The 18,908-nt window shown below is 38.2% G+C and overlaps 1 pseudogene; it reads left to right on the forward strand.

Moving 5' to 3' along the window:
* The first annotated feature begins 14,241 nt into the window (after positions 1-14,241).
* Positions 14,242-16,327, forward strand: LOC119237636 (DDB1- and CUL4-associated factor 13-like; annotated as a pseudogene).
* The last annotated feature ends 2,581 nt before the right edge of the window (positions 16,328-18,908 follow it).

Raw genomic sequence — 18,908 nt, forward strand, 5'->3', positions numbered from 1 at the left:
CCTTCTAGCTCCATCCATGTTGCTGTATATGGCATTAGTTTATCTTTTTGGATTGCTGAATAGCATTCCATTGTGTATCTATACCACATTTTCTTGATTCAGTCATCTTTTTGGGCATTTGGTTTGTTTCTAGTTTTTACCTATTATAAATAGTGCTTCGATAAACATAGGGGTACAGGTATTCTTTTGAATCAATGTTTTTGTGTCTTTGGGTAGATCCCTAGGAGTGGAATTGCTGGGGCATGTGGTAGCTCCATTTTCAGTGGACTGAGGAACCTCCAGACAGCTTTCCACAGCGGTTGGACCGGTCTGCATTCCCACCAGCAATGTAGGAGAGTTCTTTTTTTCACCACATCTTCGCCAGGATTTGTTTTTGCTAGTTTTTTTGATATGTGCCATTCTTACTGGTGTAAGGTGATATCTCATTGTGATTTTGATTTGCATTTCCTTGATTATAAGAGATGTTGAACATTTTTCATATGCCTGTTGGCCATTTGCATTTCCTCTTTGGGAAAGTGTCTTTTAAGTTCTGCCCATTTCTTGTCTGCATTGTTCACTTTGTTTTTGTTGAGTCATGTAAGTTCTTTGTATATCTTTGTGATCAGTCCCTTATCAGTTGTATGGAGTACAAAGATTTTTTCCCAATCAGTGGGGTGTCTCTTTGTTTTGGTTAATGTATTTTTTACTGTAGAGAAGCTATTTAGTTTGGTGTAATCCCAGTAATATACCTCAAAATGAATTTAACCAAGTAGGTGAAAAACTTATACATTGAAAACTATAAAATACCAACAGGAGAAATTTAAGAAATTTCCATGTTTATGGATTGGAAGAATTAAAATTGTTAAAATGGCCATGACAACTAAAGCAAGTCCTTATAAAAGTAAGTAAGTCCTTATAAAAATGCCATTGGCATTTTCAGATGAGTAGAATAAAAAATCCTAAGATTAGTATAGAACCACAAAAGACCCTGAATAAGCAAATCCATCCTGAGAAAGAATAACAAAGCTGGAGGCCTCACACTTCCTGGTTTCAAGTTGCATTACAAAGCAATCAAAACAATATGATATTGGTATAAAAGTAGACTCATAGCTTTACAGAATAAAATGGAAATCCCAGAAATAAATACATGCATATATGATCAATTAATTTACAATAAAGGGGAAAGAACTGTCTCATCAATAAATGGCTCTGGGAAAGCAGAACACATGCAAAAGGATGTGTTCTCTCTCTTACACCACTCTCATACACCATACAAAAATGTCAACTCAAAATAGATTAAAGATTTGAACCACGAAGTGAAACCATAAAATTCCTGGAGGAAAACATAGTCAATGATTTCCTAGACATCAGTCTTGGTGATGAAATTTTTTGAATTTGACACCAAAAGTAAAAGTAAGCAAATGAACAACATGAAACTAAAAAGCTTTGTACAACAAAGGAAATTACTAATAAAATGAAAAGGCAACCTACCAGGTGGGAGAAAATATTTGAAATTATAGTATCTTGTCAGCAGCTAATCCACAAAATTTGTAAAGAACTCGTATAGCTCAATAGTGAGGAAAAAAACAAGGAATTCAATTAAAAATTAGGGCAAATGACCTGAATAAGGATTTTTCCAAAGAATACAAAAATGGCTAACAGGTACACAAAATGGTATTCAAAATCACAAATCATTAGGGAAATGAAATTCAAACCACAATGAGCTAGTACATCATATATGTTAGAATTATCAAAAAGACAAGAAATAACATGTGCCTTTGAGGATGTGGAGAAAAGGAATGCTGGTCACTGTTAGTGGGAATGTAACTTATTATGGCCGCTATGGAGGTGTCTCAAAAATTAAAATTACATATACCATGTGATCCAGCTATTGAATTTCTGAAAATTTATCTGAAGAAAATGAACTTTAACTTGGAAAGACAATGTTCTTTCATCTGGTCCAGATAACAGTCATAATAGAAATTTCCCAATAAGTTGTTGCCTCCCCTTTATACTACCTTAGTGGCATGAACATCCTTAGGGTACTCATGGGAAGCCTCAATAATTCCTATGTCCTCTAGTCTTAATAACTTTAACATTTTATCATTTCCACCTTCCTGAATCTTTTGATCCTGCCCATATTCCTGCACTGGGGCTGTGCAGCAACTCCATCTCATTTGACATACCCAAACTTTGAGGATCTGTTCCAGCAATGTATTAGGATTGCCTCCATTGCCATGGAAGGTTATTGAATCAAGTGATGATCAGGGCTCTCATACAAGTGACTATTCCCCATTGAGTCTCTATTCCCATTGACTTTCTCAAGATCCCCTCCAAGGTCCTCCCTGGTGGCGCAGGTGGATGAGCGCAGAGCTGCGAAGCTGTTCGCAGCCTCTTCACTGTCGGTTCGATCCCCACCAGCCTTGGAGCAACCCACGTGGCGAGCAGACCTCTCCTGTCTGGCCCGCTGCTCCCCTCAGCAGTGTATTTCAGTCAATCTGCCTGTTCTGTTCCCCGCTCTGTCTCTGGTGAACCCTCTCACCCTCCCGCGCATCTGGCCTGTACTCCGGTTCTTGTATAAATAAAATAAATCTTTAAAAATAAAAGATCCCCTTCAATATATGTTCTCCCAGGGATAGTCAGTTTATGTAACTCACAGAAAATATATTTTTGTGTACAAGTCATTTCCTCCCTGGGAAGGGTCTGAATTTTCCTGCTTAGACTGTGATGAATCTTGTAATTAAAGAGACAGTGAAGTACAGTGGGGATGGATCTATAGAGGACAAATGTCAGTTTGTTTCATCTCTCAGGTGAGGTCTTCACAGCGTCTAAAAGCAAAGGCAATCTGTGCATCTCTAGAAAAGAGGCTGTTACTTTTTGTCCAGTTAGTTCAGGGGAACCTCAGGGATTAGGTTCATGCACATGTTCCCATACCAGTCTCAGGGTGCTTATTTTCCTATCAGGACCTGTACTGTAGTGACTGTGAAAGGTAGATGTTCCTCTATTGTCCTTTGCAGCTCTATGACCTTGGCAGTTAAATGCTGGCCCTTGTGCCAGTTGAAAACAGGGTTGTACAAACATCACTTTAGAGACTCTTCAAATTCAGAGTGCTTAGAATTAATAGCTGATGTAAGCATGTCATTTCATTGTTTTCAAGGTGCTCAAAACAACTAACAAAAGCCAAATCTGGAAAATTCCATTTTTTTCCATATCATTCCAATGCTTCTACAGGTACATAGGCCAATGCTTCCTTTTCCAATTGTACCAAAATGCAGTTTTCCATAGAGGGTAGTATTGTTATGTTGGTATATATGAGGAGCAATCCCCAACTCATTCACAGGAAATAATGGTGTCCTGATTTCCATCTGACCAGTGAACAATCATTGTGAAATCCCAACCTGAGGGACTGTTTGCTAAGTTTTCTTTTGATACCAATTATATGGGCTTTGGGCTTCCCCCAAAGCAGGGCATGAGACTAAAGTTTACATACTGGTGCTTTACTTGGAAAGTGATCCCAGGAAATAGAAATGAGGGCTAGGAGAGTGAAATGAAAAAGAAGAAAGGACAATCAAGGGACTGTGTCAGGTCAGCAGCTGAGGGGGAGTTCTGCTCATCAGCTTTGCGAAAAGCATTTCATAAATTCCAAGGAATGGAAGTGGAACAGGGTGGGTGTCCATCTCTTCCATCATGCATGTTCAATGGAGGCTCATACATTAGCCGACTACAATTCTGGGTTGTGCTTGGTGAGTGCCAAGTGGCTGGATACCCCATGCCAGAGCAGCAAAGAAGCCTGGGCAGAAAGCCAGGGATCTGGTAATGCCAGGTGAAATAGTCAGGTTATACCTGCACAAAGTCCCATGGGCTGACTGCTCTGACCATAGTTCGAGAGAGAGATGAGTCTGGCAACACTTCAGTGGTATGAAAGTATCTGATACAGACATTATAATTGGACAATTGCAGGGCCTCCCCTGGTGGCTCAGTGGTTGAGCGCTGGGCTGCAAAGCTGCCCGCAGCCTCTGCAATGCCAGTTCGATCCCTGGCCCTCGGAGAGGGGCCCACGTGGCGCAACAGACCTCTCCTGCCGCACCCGCTGCTCCCCTCAGCAATGTATTTCAGTCAGTCTGCCTGTTCTGTTCCCCACTCTGGCTCTGGTGAATTTCTCTCACCCTCCCGCACTTCTGACTGTACCCAGTGCTTGTATAAATAAAGAAATCATTTTAAAAAATAATAATAATTGGACAATTGTATAGGAATAAGATTAGACTTGGGATGATTTACATTTGCTTTGGCAAGATGGCTGGAGACATTGGTACTTGATGACCTTAATCCAGCATTAATAACTGAAGTGATTCTCTCTGAGTTGCTATCCCTGGTAAGTCTAGCTCACTTTTAGTTCTCAATCTGAAAGCAGCTTTTTGGGGCCCCAGGTAAAAGTGATGGGGGTTCACTAGATTCATCCCTCCTCTAGGTGGGTGTGGAATCTTTGGTCACCTTGAGCCTGCTAAAATAACAGCACTGCCTCTTCATTTTTCCCCTTTTGTAAAGTCCCTAAATTTCAGGGTCCTAGACAACCCCACTTCTCTCAGTGACTCACTGAATCATTAGATAACTAATTCTGTACTAGATATTGGCCTTATTTTCCAGTTGCTTTTAATGGATGAGTTGCTCCGAATTACTAACCTATGTACTTCACATAATAAAGTCATCTTTCAACAGAGGTCATAAACCAGCAAACCACAACATAAAATAAATTACGAACAGTAAACATTTGAAAGATATAAACTGCTTAATTGTAAAAAAAATTTCAATCAAAGATAAGATGATTTCAAGTGGTTAGGTGCAAAGATTAAAGAAATGAGAATAGCAGAAGCTATTGAACAACTCGGGCCCTCCACCCCCGACACTGCTATTGGGAGTCAACAGAAACAAAAATACATAGGGTAACTCTTGAAAACAATTCCAGGTATTAATATTGGTTTGATGGGTGTGGAGCTAGAGATAGTTTTCCTTGGCATTTTTCTGTTTGTTTTGTTTAGAGAAAAATAAATTTTATTTATTTGTTTTATTTTTTTTTTACATCGTTGTTCATTTTTAAACAATATATGCTACCCCCCACCCCCTCAAGTGTAGTCCCCATAGAGTTTCCTTCACCAATGCACCCCTGCACCATCACCTCAGTCCCCTGTGCTCCTCCCTCCCTCCCTCTGCTCCCTCTGCCTCCTCCTCCCCAGCAGTTTGTCTCTGATTTATAATTGTCTGGTTTTGCTTTGTTGTGTTTTGTACTGTTGTTTTTACATTGATGTCTTGTTTGGTTCCCCTATATTCCTGCTATAAGTGAATCCATCCCATATTTTGAGGAAAAAAATTTTATTAGGGAGAAAAGGAACAGAAATAAAGTGGGAATCCCAAGCCTGTGGAACCAGGCCAGGGAGGAGCAAGGAAGCTCTTCTGCATTTTTATAGTTTCAACTGCTTCCCAAATTTTCCACTAAGCATACAAATCTTTTGAAATTAGAAATAACTGGAACAAAAGGATGTAACTATCACATTCAAATTAATTATAGTCATTTATTCTGAAAAAGATAGTGAAGGCTAGTTAGCTTAATTTTCAGATAATAAAATATTCGTGCTCTGACGTATATTGCAACTATGACTCAAGAATAGCAAAACAAACTTAACATCCAAACAGTGCAAACAGAAATCAGCTTTTCTCTGATAATTCATAAGGCACTTCAGCAGTTACAATTTTTGAGTCACAATTATTAACACCAATTACCAAATTATCACTCAGGAAATGTTTCAATTTCTTAATTAACTTGTTCTTATTTCCCTAAGGAGTGAGGACTAGTTAGTTCACTATGCTCCCAGCACTGAACGCTTGATTTTTCCATTAATTTTCTCCACACTTCATTTAAGGTAAACATTATTTTATATACACTTTACAAATGGGTTACAGATTCTTGGAAAAACACAAAGCTTTGCCAACTTTTGCATCAAACCCCACTCTGCACTCAGCTTTCTTTCTTGGTTTTCCCTGTAGAGTGAGCTGAAAATACTGGAAATAGTAATTATTTGTTGGTTTAATGCAATTTGTTTAGTCACCCCACGACGATTGATTTGCATTTTCTCTCTCTTTTTATATTGATCATAATACACCTTGTCTTCTCTCTGATGGCTATTTGAGCAGGAACTTGTCAGTGTCACTTTCCTGTCCTTTCAGGGGATGTCACCCCAGGTTCTCTGGCAACCACCTGCCATCACTATGGTGTCCTCCTTCACTTTTAACACAGCATCATTAGCAGCTGCACCATGGCCCTTGTTCAGCTCAATGAGTGCACAACGGACTTGGCACAGAGCACAGCCAGAGGGAGCGGCACTGCCGCCCACCGACCCTCCCTCTGAGCTGTGCACAGGGCCCCTCTGTACTCCCCAAGGCGAGACCACTTCCAAAGACGGAGGAGGCTGGCTGCCCACCAAGCAATGAATGCCTTAAACTCAACCCTGGACTCGATTTCTTATTTAACTGAGTGAGAAAAACAAAACAAAACACCCATAAGCACACACTAGTGTCGTGGTGTCTCCTGATACCTTGGAAATATTTCAGCAGAATTCACAAACTTTCTTGTCCATGGTGCAGGCAAGAAGAGCCTTCTTTTATTAAACCTGGAGAACTTCTGTATCCCCCTCCAATCCATAGAACAGGGAATGCAGCATTGCAATATTGCAGTTTTAAAAATCATATGGGATGTATAAATATGTGCTTATAGTATGCTGTTAAGTTTAAAAACTAATCTATAAAATCATATCTACACTCAATATCACAAAATGAAAATATTTATATGCAAATAATGGAAATATATACACCAATAGCCGTAAGTAAAGACAAAATGTTGTCATTTAAAGTAAAATAGAAAGAGCTCAAGGAAATTATTTGCAATAAAGTCATTGAGAATGATAAAACCAAATACTAGACACTTACATAGTGGGTGATTCAATAAAATAAAATACATGTAAAAAGTATAGTCACTAATAAATGGGGCAAGGTTTTGCAGTTAAGAGGGAGGGGATAGAAGAAAGGATTGAAGAAGTATATAGGGAGTGCTGGGAAAAATAAGAAATAAAAAGTTAAAGGAAAAACATGCACCCACAGGATTCATAAAATGTTGCATATTAGGTGGTAGAAAGTGATAGATTATTTTGTACTACATTTAAACTGCATGCAATTTTTAAAAAATTAGTGCTGTAACATTTTATCAAATTGTGTTGGATTCTCTATAGCAAGAAAAATAGTTTTTTCAAGGCAATAAATAAATTAAGATAAGAAAAATTCCCACAATATTCTTTTATGAAGAACAGGACCACATTTCAAAAGAAAGGCACCTTTACATTTTTTTTTTTTTTCAAAAAAAGCATAAGCTTTTCCTTTAATACTATCCTGAAAGAAACTGTTAGGTAAGAGAGTGATTGCTGGCACACACCCCCTTCCCTTTCCCACATGTATTTCCCACAGGTAATATGCTGGGAACCAACTTAGCCCTTGTGCATACTCGGAACATAACAAAGCTTGGTGCCATTGCTACCTCTCTCTTCTTGCTTGGATTGCTAATTTTCACTTTATAAAAAGAAGAAATCTTTGAATTTAAAATTTATATAGAATTACATGGAAAGAAAACAGACACAACTTTGTTCTACATAGCATTTATATCCACTGGGTACTATTCAACAGACTCTATATATATGCTCTCCAATTTAATCCTCATACCAGTCCTAGGAAGTACACACTATTATTCTCATCTTACAGATGAAGATACAGAGTCAGAGAAGTGAAATAATTTGCCTAAGACCACACAGTCACTGGGTGGTCTTGACTGAACTGTGATGCCGTTTTTTTGATCCTCTCCCACCCTTTCACACACAGACAGCCGCTTGCACACACTCATGCACAAATGGGTGTTTAATTAGTGTGGCCTGCACTATCATTTTTATTGTGTTGCAGTTTATTTCATTCTCATATATATATGGGTCTCATATATATATGGGTCTAGAAGAATCTGCCTTAATTCAACAGTACACCAAATCACCAGATCCAAGCAAGTGCTATGAGTTGAGCCATAGGTGACTATTTCCCAGGACGACATAGAACCTGAGATGACACTATCATACCAAAGGGAAAACTTAGGTTCTGTGATCAAGACGGAGGTTTATCTCTCTCTAATACCAGGCAGTCCTTTCATAATAAGAATATAAACAGCCTTCAGCTGAAGAAAATCCCATGAACAAGGCAGAGCAATGGAAAAATCCAGAGTCATTGATGACACCACTGACCAGTCAATCAACTCATGTCTGGTTTCTTATTCCCTATTGTGTGAAATAACAAATGTCTGTGTAATGTAATTTCATTTGGTTTGGGCATTCTTTTACTTTCAATTGAACTGAGCCAACATGGGGGAGAATTTGTATAGGATGCATTGTTATAAGAATTGCTTATTCAAAGGGTATATACAGCAGTGTGTTAATAAATACTTAATTGGGTCATGGGGATAAAGGTGGGGGCTGTGGGAAGCATTGAAGTAAATCTCTGAAAATTTGTCAATTTCTGTAGTGTAAATGCTCCCGCTGCAGCCTTCTTCAGGCTAACAACATGGTGTCATTGAAGACAAGAGAATTTGAGCACTATTGGCTTTTATATAAGACTGCATTGGTTTATCATTCAATTGCCAGGAAGTAGTGTCCAGTATGGTCCTCTGGTTTAAAATGCTACATTTATCAAATACTTATACTCCCATATTCGTATGGCTTACTATGACTCTTTTTTTCACTTCTTACTCAATGTCAAGCAGTTTAAATTATTTCAGTTGTGTTGTGTATTTTGACTCCTGGCTAGATAATCTGGACGAGGGAATCTTGTTCCCATCATTCTTTTGCAACTTCCCTTAACTAATCGTCAGCATTATTATTCCAGATTACCTTCAAAGTAAGTTTTTTCAATTTCTACAAGACTAACTCAAAATTTTGGTTTTACAGGGCAATTCCAAATCAATTAAAATGTTTAGCACAATAAATATTACTTTCCATCAACATTGTTTTTATTTGTTTATTTTTAGTTTTTCTTACGTAAATTGTGCCATACTCAAATAGAAGTGTTCCATAGTTCTCATTGTATTTATTTCTAACCACCTGGCCTGGAGTGGTTTCACAACACACTGTATACAAAAATTAATTCAAAATGTTTCAAAAACTTGAATGGAAGCCATGAAACCATAAAATACAAAGGAGACAACATGGACAATTAGCTCATCAGCAGTCTTTGGGGATGCCTTTGGGGATTTGCATGGCAAGGGAAACAAAAACAAAAATAAATAAATGGACTTAAATCATTTTGAAATTGTATGATAGTGGGGCTCCCTGGTTGTGCAAAGGATTATGTCGTAGCACTATGAAACCATCTGCAGCCACTGCAGCATGTCACGCGTTCTGTCCCCCGCTGGCCAGGGAGCTAACCCACATGGAGCAGCAGACCTCTCCTGTCTCACCAGCTGCTCCCCTCAGCAGTGTATTTCAGTCAATCCACTGTTCTATTAACCACTCTGTCTCTTGTGAATCCCCTCACCACTCCCGCCCCCGCACCTCTGACCTGTACCCCAGTTCTTGTATGCATAAATAAATAAATTTTTAAAAAATAAAATAAAATAAAATTGTATGATAGAAACCATCATCAAAATGCCAATACATATAAAAAGCTCATCCAACTCAACAATAAAAACACAAACACCCAATTAAAAAATGGGCCAAGGATCTGAATAGACACTTTTCCAAGAAGATATACAGATTGTCAACAGGTATCTGTTTATTATATCTTACTAAAGAGAGAAATTCAAATCAGAACCACAATGAAATACCACCTCACATCTGTGGGAGCACCTGCTATCCAAAAGGCAAGACAAAGAAAATGTTGGAGAGGATGTATACAGAAGGGAACCCAATACACAGCTGGTGAGAATGAAAATCAGTGTAGCTGTTATGGAAGGCAAATGAAAGTGCCACAAAAAGTTAACAATAAAAGTTCCATATGATATATTTGTTCTGCTTCTTGATATTTATCTGAAGAATAAGAAGAGACTAGTTTAAAATTCAAAGAACATCCGCATGTTTATCGCAGCATTATTTAGAGTAGCCAAGATATGGAAACAATCTGTGTCCATTGACAGATGAGTGGATAAAGAAGATGTGGTAAATACACTCAATAGATGACTACTCAACTATTTGCAGCAATGTCAGTGGACCTAGATGGTATTATGGTAAGTTAAATAAGTCAGATGGAGAAAGGCAAAACCTGCATGATTTCACTCTTATGGAAGATAAAGAAACAAAACTAATGAGCAAACTCTTAGACTATAAGAGCAAAATAGAAGGGTGGTAAGTAAATTGAATAGGTGTCAATTGTATGATGAAGGGCGGGAATTAGATTTTAGGTGGAAATCGCAATGTAGTATGTACAGATGTTGATTTATAATGCTGTATGTCTAGAACCTATATGTTATAAATCAGTGTTATTTCAATAAAGTTTTTTATTTATTTTTTAAAGATTTATTTATTTATTTATACAAGCGCTGGGTACAGTCAGAAGCTCAGGAGGGTGAGAGGATTCACGAGAGCCAGAGCAGAGAACCAAACAGGCAGAGTGACGAAATACACTGCTGAGAGGAGCAGTGGGCGCGGCAGAAGAGGTCTGTCACGCCATGTGGGACCCTCGCCTGTGGCCGGGGATTGAACCGGCTCTGCAGAGGCTGCGGGCAGCTTCGCAGCCCAGTGCTCAATCGCTACGCCACCAGGGGAGGCCCTCAATAAAGTTTTTTTAATCAAAAAGTAGATCTAAGGCCTCTATGGTGGCCTAGGGGTTAAGTCTCAGCACTATCACAGTAACAGCCTAAGTTCCAACCCCAGCCAGGGAGTTAACCCATATATGGTGCAGCAGACCTCTCCTGTCTCTCCCGCTGCTACCCTCAGCAGTGTATTTCAGTCAATCCACCTGTTCTTCTCCCCACTCTATTTTTGGTGAATCCTCTCATCCCCTGTAACTATGGCCTACACCCCAGTTATTCTATGCAAAAATAAATAAAATTTCTTTTTTAAAAAAATAGTCCAATAACTGAACTTGTGGATACATATCTAAAGGAAATTAAAACCAGTTTCAACAAGATATATATGCACTCCTGTATTCATTCCAGCATTAGTCATGGTAGGTAAGACACAGAAACCACCCAAATGTCCATCAGTATGGATGAATGGATTAAAAAATTAGATAGATGATAAGTAGATAGGTAGGTGGATGGATGGATGAATGGATGGATAGACGGATGGATAGATGGATGGATAGATGGAGAGATGATAGATGTATGAATGATATATACATACAATGGAATATTTAGCCACAGGAATGAAGAACATCTTGCCATTTGAAACAACATGAATGGACCTTGAGCACATTAGGCTAAGCACAATACATCAGAGAAAAACAAATATTCATATGGTGTCATTTATATGTGGAATCTAAAAAGGTCAAGCCTGTGAAAATAGTAAACTGGTGCTTTCCAAGGAATGGGCATTTGGGGGAATAACAGTGATGGTGTTTAAGAGTACAAACTTATAAAGAATAAAAAAACAGAAACTTCCTCAGAGATCTGTCAATAATGAATATATGCAATGTGATAAATATATAGCAATCATAATGTATAAAGACAACAAAATAAAATGGTATATAAATTAAATTTATACAATGTTACATGTCAAATTTGTTTAATTAAAATTAAATTTAAAAATATATTTGCAGCAACATGATGACTGTGGTTAACACTGTTGTGTGTGTATATGAAAGCTGTCAAGAGAGCAGATCATAAGTGTTGTCATCATAAGGAGAAAGCATTGTTTTTATTTATATCAGATGATAGATGTTAAACTGATTGTGGTATTTAAACTAATTGTGGTATTTGTTTCACAATATCTGGAAGTCAAGTTAACACCTTAAACTTATAGTGTTCTGTGTCAATTACATCTTAATAAAACTGGAACAAACTGCCAGAAGAAATTACTGAAAAAAATAAAGATTCAGGGCTCCTCAAGTAGTCTAGAGAAGACAGCATGGCCTTGAATAGGGTATCTGCAGGTGGTTTGGAGAGTTGTGAGCAGAGTGTGAGCTATTTAGGAGATGGAATCATCACATCTGGTTGACAGATTGGATAGGCAGCACATAAGTCACAAATGAGTCAAGGATAAATCAGATTATTGCCATGAGTAAATGAGTGAGCTATGACTTTCATTGAAACATGGAAGGGACAGATTTAAGTGTCATTATTTATTTATAAATTAATCTCTTATTATTTGTGTTAAATTATCTGAGATAACTTATACTGGATTCCAAATACCTATCATTATTCAATAAATAAATTGTGAACATGTATTTCCACTATTTTAAATACCATATATATATATATGTATATATATATATAAACTTATTCCTATTATTATCCCTATGTTATATTTGAAAAACAGAGGCCTATGCTGGTTAAATACACTGTCCAAAGACCCACAGTGAGTGAGCATAGGTGCAGGGATGTGAAGAATCTGATTGTGCTGCCTAAACTGGTAACCACTAGGCTACACTGTTCAGTTTTGTGTGTGCACATGTGATTAACAAGCAGGTCTTGGTTCATGCAAATCTTATTAATTTTGGAATCCATTTATTCATTTTTTTTACTTTTTTTTTAAATTTTTTTTTTTTAATAGAGGCATGTTTTATTTATTTATTTATTTGTTTGTTTGTTTTGTTTATACATGCACTGGGTACAGTCAGAAGCGCGGGAGGGTGAGAGAATTCACCAGAGCCAGAGCGGGGAGCAGAGCAGGCAGAAGGACCGAAGTACACTGCTGAGGGGAGCAGCGGGCGGCAGGAGAGGTCTGCGCGCCATGTGGGACCCTCCTCCAGTGGCCGGGGAGCAGCCGGGGATCGAACCGGCGCCGCAGAGGCCGCGAGCAGCTTCGCAACCCAGCGCTCAACCGCTGCGCCACCGGGGAGGCCCCATTTTTATTTTTTTTACTTTTTTTAAAGATTTATTTATTTATGCATACAAGAACTGGGGTACAGGCCAGAGGTGTGAGAGGTGAGAGGATTCACCAAAGATAGAGTGAGGAGCAGAACAGGCATACTGAGTGAAATACACTGCTGAGGGGAAGAGAGGGTGAGACAGGAGAGGTCTGCTGCGCCATGTGGGTAGTTCCCTGGCCAGCCAGGGATCGAACCTGTGCTGCAGAGGCTGCAGATAGCTTCACAGTGCTGTGCTTAACCCCTTGTGCCACCAGGGAGGTCCTACATTGTTAATGTTTTCTATTTCTGTTCATTTAATCACCAACTATTTAATGAGTAACCTTGTATTCATCAGGTCTTGAGTTTACAAAATTTGACTATGAAAAACATAATTCATGCTCTAAGTCTGTCAGTCTATTGGGGATAAGAGATGGTGAAAAAAAAAGATGTAAAAAAAAAAAAAAAGATGGTGACAAGACAATGTGATAAAATGGGTTCATCTGCAACTATAGCATAGAGAAAAAGCACATGGAATCGATAGGATGAGAGATGGGGACTCAAGGCAGACTTCCTGCAGGAGACAAAGCAGGACTGTATTAGTGGACAAAGGCACATATGTGAGAAAGGCGGTAGGAAAGCTTAAAGACATAGCCAAGTGAATAGAGAAATAACTGAAAATCAACTGGATTTGGAGAAGGTAAATTGTTCTAACCTTCCCAGGCTCCTCCATGTCCATGTCATAGCACCCATAATACTACTAAAGATATTAACATGGCACCCTGGATATGAGGCTGCTTGCAAGTCATAACACATGGATCAGAGCTCAGGATGATTCTGAGATGTACACCACACTTGAATGTTTTTAATTCTACATTTTCGTGTCGATATTCACATTGACAAAGGTTTGGAAAAAATGGTGGTATTTGAGAAAGAGTATTTGTTAGTATATGCAAGTATAATATATTTTTATCTATGGAAAAACTAAGCACTGGTTTTATTTGGAAAGAGAAAATAGGTAGCTGGTGGGAGGATATCAAAATGATGCTGTCACTCTTCCATCCAGTTTGAATTTTTATTGGTGGAAATATTACTTACTTTCATATATAAATACAAAATTCACAGTTTTCCTAGTTTCTGGGTAAAAAATAAGAGAATAAATGTCAGGGAGAAATAGCAGCCAAGATGAAGGTGAAGACGCTGAGCTGGAACCCGGACAAGTATGTCGGGGAATGCCAAGTTAGACAGAGAGTTTCAAGAAATCATGATCCTACCTGACATCCTTTTTAGGCCTCCACAAGAATATAAAAGCTTTAAATGTGACCAAACAGGAATGGGTATTTGCAAAACTATTTCTCACTTCCCTGGATGGTCACTAAAATGGAGTCAATTGCTTGGAAAACATCCCAAGAGCCCGACTACTGTCCTTTCTGGGGCATGTGATGGAGAGATTAGAATTTGGAATTTGAGTAAACAAAATTGTATCCATACAATACAAGCATACAAAGGTTTTGCACAAGTTATATGCACTTGCTTTTGTGGGACTTCTTTATTTACCATTGGTGATGACACAACTATGAAGTGATGGCATATGGATGGACCAAGCTGTGGAGAAGAGGAAGATCCAATGTATATAATATTAGGGAAGACCATGTATGCAGAAAGTGACCGTCGTTGGAAAGAAGCAGTTTGCCGCACATGGACAAGAAGTAGACTGTAGGGTAAATGGTTTTCAGGCTTTTCTGCCCTTCCACCATTAGGATTGCCCTGCTTGATGGGGCACCTGCAGTTGCTACATTGTAAGCTGACTTGGTTACTTCTGTGGGCCATGGGAGGAGTATTGGGATAGACATCAAGAGAAGCAGAAGCAGAAGCAGAGGCAGGAGAAAGAAGCAGGAGAGAGGCAGGAGAGAGAAGGGGAGAAAGAAAGCCAGAAGAGGGAGAGAAGCCCAGAGTGAAGACTTGCCAGAAGGCAGAAGAAGGCAGCGCTGGCTGCCATGTACCTGGTTGCTGCAATAAATGTAAAGCTCAGTAAAAGCCTGAGAAAGCCACCGAGGGCTACAGGAGACCTCCTTTACCCGTCTGATTTGCTGAATCATAAAAAACCTGCTCAGTGACCATCCTGCCCCTATATAGACATTTGGGATGAACAAAGAACAAATCCATGGCTTGGGGATTTGTCAGTATATGTAGTGTTAAATTTACCCTAATTGAGACATTTCTGTTGGGTAGTTTTGCATCTAACAGGAATATAGTACTAAGTTATGAGTCAAGCTACTCCTCTGAAAAAGGTTATCTTAGATATGATAATGAACACATTCTTTTGGGAATCCTATGGAGCTTTCAATCTTTACTGCAGCTAATGAAGATTATATCCTTTTGATATTTATGCACTGGACACTCAAGTTGCAGTGCATATGGCTCATGTATTTGCAGTGCTTGACATGACTTACTTTCCATTGGGAAGGACTTTGTTTCTGCTATTTTTGATAAACATATTTGAATCTTTCTGTGGACAAAGGTCCAACCAGGGAAGTCTAACACACAAAAAGAATGCAATATGTTGGCCTCCCTGGTGGCACAAGGGGTTAAGCACCACACTATGAAGCAATCTGCAGCCTCTGCAGAACGAGTTTGATCCCCGACCAGCCAGGGAGAAACCCACATGGCAAGGCAGACCTCTCCTGTCTCACCCGCTGCTCCCCTCAGCAGTGTATTTCAGTCAGTGTGCCTGTTCTGCTCCCTGTTCTGTCTGGTCAATCCTTTCACCCCCCACATCTCTGGCCTGTACCCCATCTCTTGTATGCATAAATAAATAAATCTTTAAAAAAACAAACAAACAATAAAAAAGAATGCAACATGTTATCTGTGTAAAATGGACCCCTAGCTGCTAGTATATTTTTAGTGGAGCTGATTAAATGAGTACACATCTGCAGAAAGCTAGTGCTGATGAAGAATTAGGTGAGCTTACATCATGAGAAAAAGCAGTCCAAAATTACAACCAGAAGTTGAAGGAGAAATTTCTTTTTTTTTTTTAAGGAGAAATTTCAACATCATCCTTACATAAAACATTTAGCTCATCACCACCATTTACCAAAATCTATCTTCAGTGAGATATAGGAACAGCAGGTCAGGAAAGCAGCTCATGAACAAAAGGAAGTGAATGGTCTTGAACAGCAAGCCTGGACCTGTGTCAACTGTGTCAGAGAAGAAGAAACATAGTGGCAGTTGTGAAATAATAGTTGGTAGTCCTTCCAATCCTGATGTATAATTATTCATCTTTGATAAGCGAATTCTGTAAATAAAAGTACTAGCTCTGGTATAACACACATTTCAATTATCTGTGTAGAGCTATGAGCTTATCATTGCTCAGTTTTGCAATCCAAAAAATTAACCTTAAAAATGGCCCACTTTATAAGACTATGCAACATTTTGCCTTTTATCTGCTTTCTTACTTCGTTGAAAAATTCAGAATTTTCAAACTATTTTAATTTTTGCTATTAAAAATTACAGACATGCTTTCACTGTGATCTATTATTATAGATGCTATACATTTGAATTTATATTAAAGAGCAAGCATTTCATTTGTTATCTTTAATACAACAGCATAATTACTGTGATGATTCTTCCTATAATTCTGTAGTACATGTAGAGAAGAATTATGTCAGCACTTTTTCAACTGAATTTATTTTCTGTGCTTTAAAATTGTCTTTTTGATACACATCACCCAAAGCAGTGATAGTGAAGGCAAAGATCAACAGCTGGGACTACATCAAATTAAAGAGCTTCTGCACAGCAAAAGATACAATAACAAAAACAAAGAGAAACCCCACCGACTGGGAGAACATTTTTGCACACAGCCCTAATGATAAAGGACTGATCACAAAAATCTGCAAAGAGCTGATGAGACTCAACAACAACAAAGAACATAATCCAGTCAAAAAATGGGCAGAAGAGCTAAAAAGAAACTTCTCTGAAGAGGAAATGAGAATGGCCAACAGGCATATGAAAAAATGTTCAACATCACTTGTAATCAGGGAAATGCACATCAAAACTACCATGAGATACCATCTTACACCAGTGAGAATGGCACATATTGAAAAAAATAGCAACAACAAATGTAGGCGAGGTTGTGGAGAAAAAGGAACTGTCCTGCACTGTTGGTGGGAGTACAAACTGGTCCAACCACTATGGAGAGCTGTGTGGAGATTTCTTGACCTACTAAAGATAGAGCTTCCACATGATCCAGCAATTCCACTCTTAGGTATTTACCCAAAGGACACAGAAACATCAATTCCAAGGAGCACCTGCACCCCTATGTTTATAGCAGCACTGTTTACAATAGCTAAGCTTTAGAAACAACTCAAATGCCCAAAAATAGATGACTGGATCAAAAAGATGTGGTACATATACACCATGGAATATTACTCAGCATTCAAAAAAGAAAAACACATGCAATTTCAGCAACATGGATGGCGCTGGAAGGGATCATGCTCAGTGAAATAAGCCAGAGAGAAAAAGAAAAATACCGGATGGTCTCACTCATAGCAGGAATCTAGAAAACTTAAATAAGGGACCAGGAAAATGAATAACTATAAGAAAGTGAAAATCAAAATCAACAAACAACTACGAACCAGAGACACTCTATGGGAGGTGTAGGGTGGGGAGGGGAGGGATTGGGGTCAAAATAAGGGGGTTGTAATTGTGTGGGGAATATAAAAATAAAATTTATATTAAAAAAGTTATCTAAAATAAAAGAAGTGAAAAATCAAAAAAATTGTCTTTTTGAAACTATAAATAATACAATGTATGGTCAAGACAAGATAATAAAATATCCTTTTTCTCATCATTGTGGAAAAAAGGGAATAATTATCTATTTAAATAATTATCTATTTAAAAACAAGGACTCTTGTACTATGTTGTATCCTCTGACTATATTATTATTAAGCCCAATTGCTCACTTTAAATAATTTAAATTAGTCATGTTTTAAACAACTACCCAAAGTATCCAGTGTATTTCTTACAGTGTTTTCTGGCACACTCATATTTATATATTAATCATAACAATCAGGATTGAACAATCTCAATGTTTCCAAAAAATTGGATTGCAATATGGAAAATCTTCATCATCTAGAAAAGAATTTTGACCTTATTAGTTTTGTTCCAAACTTATTGGTAAAATGTTATGACTAAGTCAATACCAAAGAATTCCACCTGCTTCTCCAGGGAGATAAGGTCAGGAAGGAAGGCAGATTTGATTGTTACATGTCAATATATAAATATGTGTTCAGACAGAAAAAAAAGTGCAAAAGTCTGGAAACTGGTCCCTGTGGAAGTTGCAACATCATCCCATATCTGAGGTCATCTTGTCCTTGGATCTCAAGGACATTTTTCTTGCTGAGCTGAAGTCTAGGATTCCCAAGGGAATAGAACATAATATCATAGAAACAAAAGATGGTCTCATTCAATCCCTTCATTTAAAATTCAAAAGAAATGTTCATGGAAGTTGAATAAATAGCTTGAATTAGTTCTAAAACTAAACTAGAATTTAGGTCTCTGGATTAATCCCAGTGTTTATGAACTTGTCATTAGACAGAACAGACAAAATAGGGCAATCTTGCAAAGATTCAAATGACCACATATTCCAGAGACCTGTCATAAACTGGACTCAGCAGAACATTCAGTCCACAGTTAGGAAATGGTCCTTGAGAAAAAGATTCCATAGGTCAAGTAAGCTTGAGAATCAGTTGAATTAACCAAACGTAAACAGATTTATATGTGTAGATGGTTGGTAAGTGGATTAGTTAGTAGTACTCCAAAAGTCATTAGGCCTTTGTGTCTGCATTGATCTT

The sequence above is a fragment of the Talpa occidentalis genome, unplaced genomic scaffold (genome assembly GCF_014898055.3).
Source record: "Talpa occidentalis isolate TD23 unplaced genomic scaffold, MPIMG_talOcc4v2.1 talOcc4.10, whole genome shotgun sequence".
NCBI lineage: Eukaryota > Metazoa > Chordata > Mammalia > Eulipotyphla > Talpidae > Talpa > Talpa occidentalis.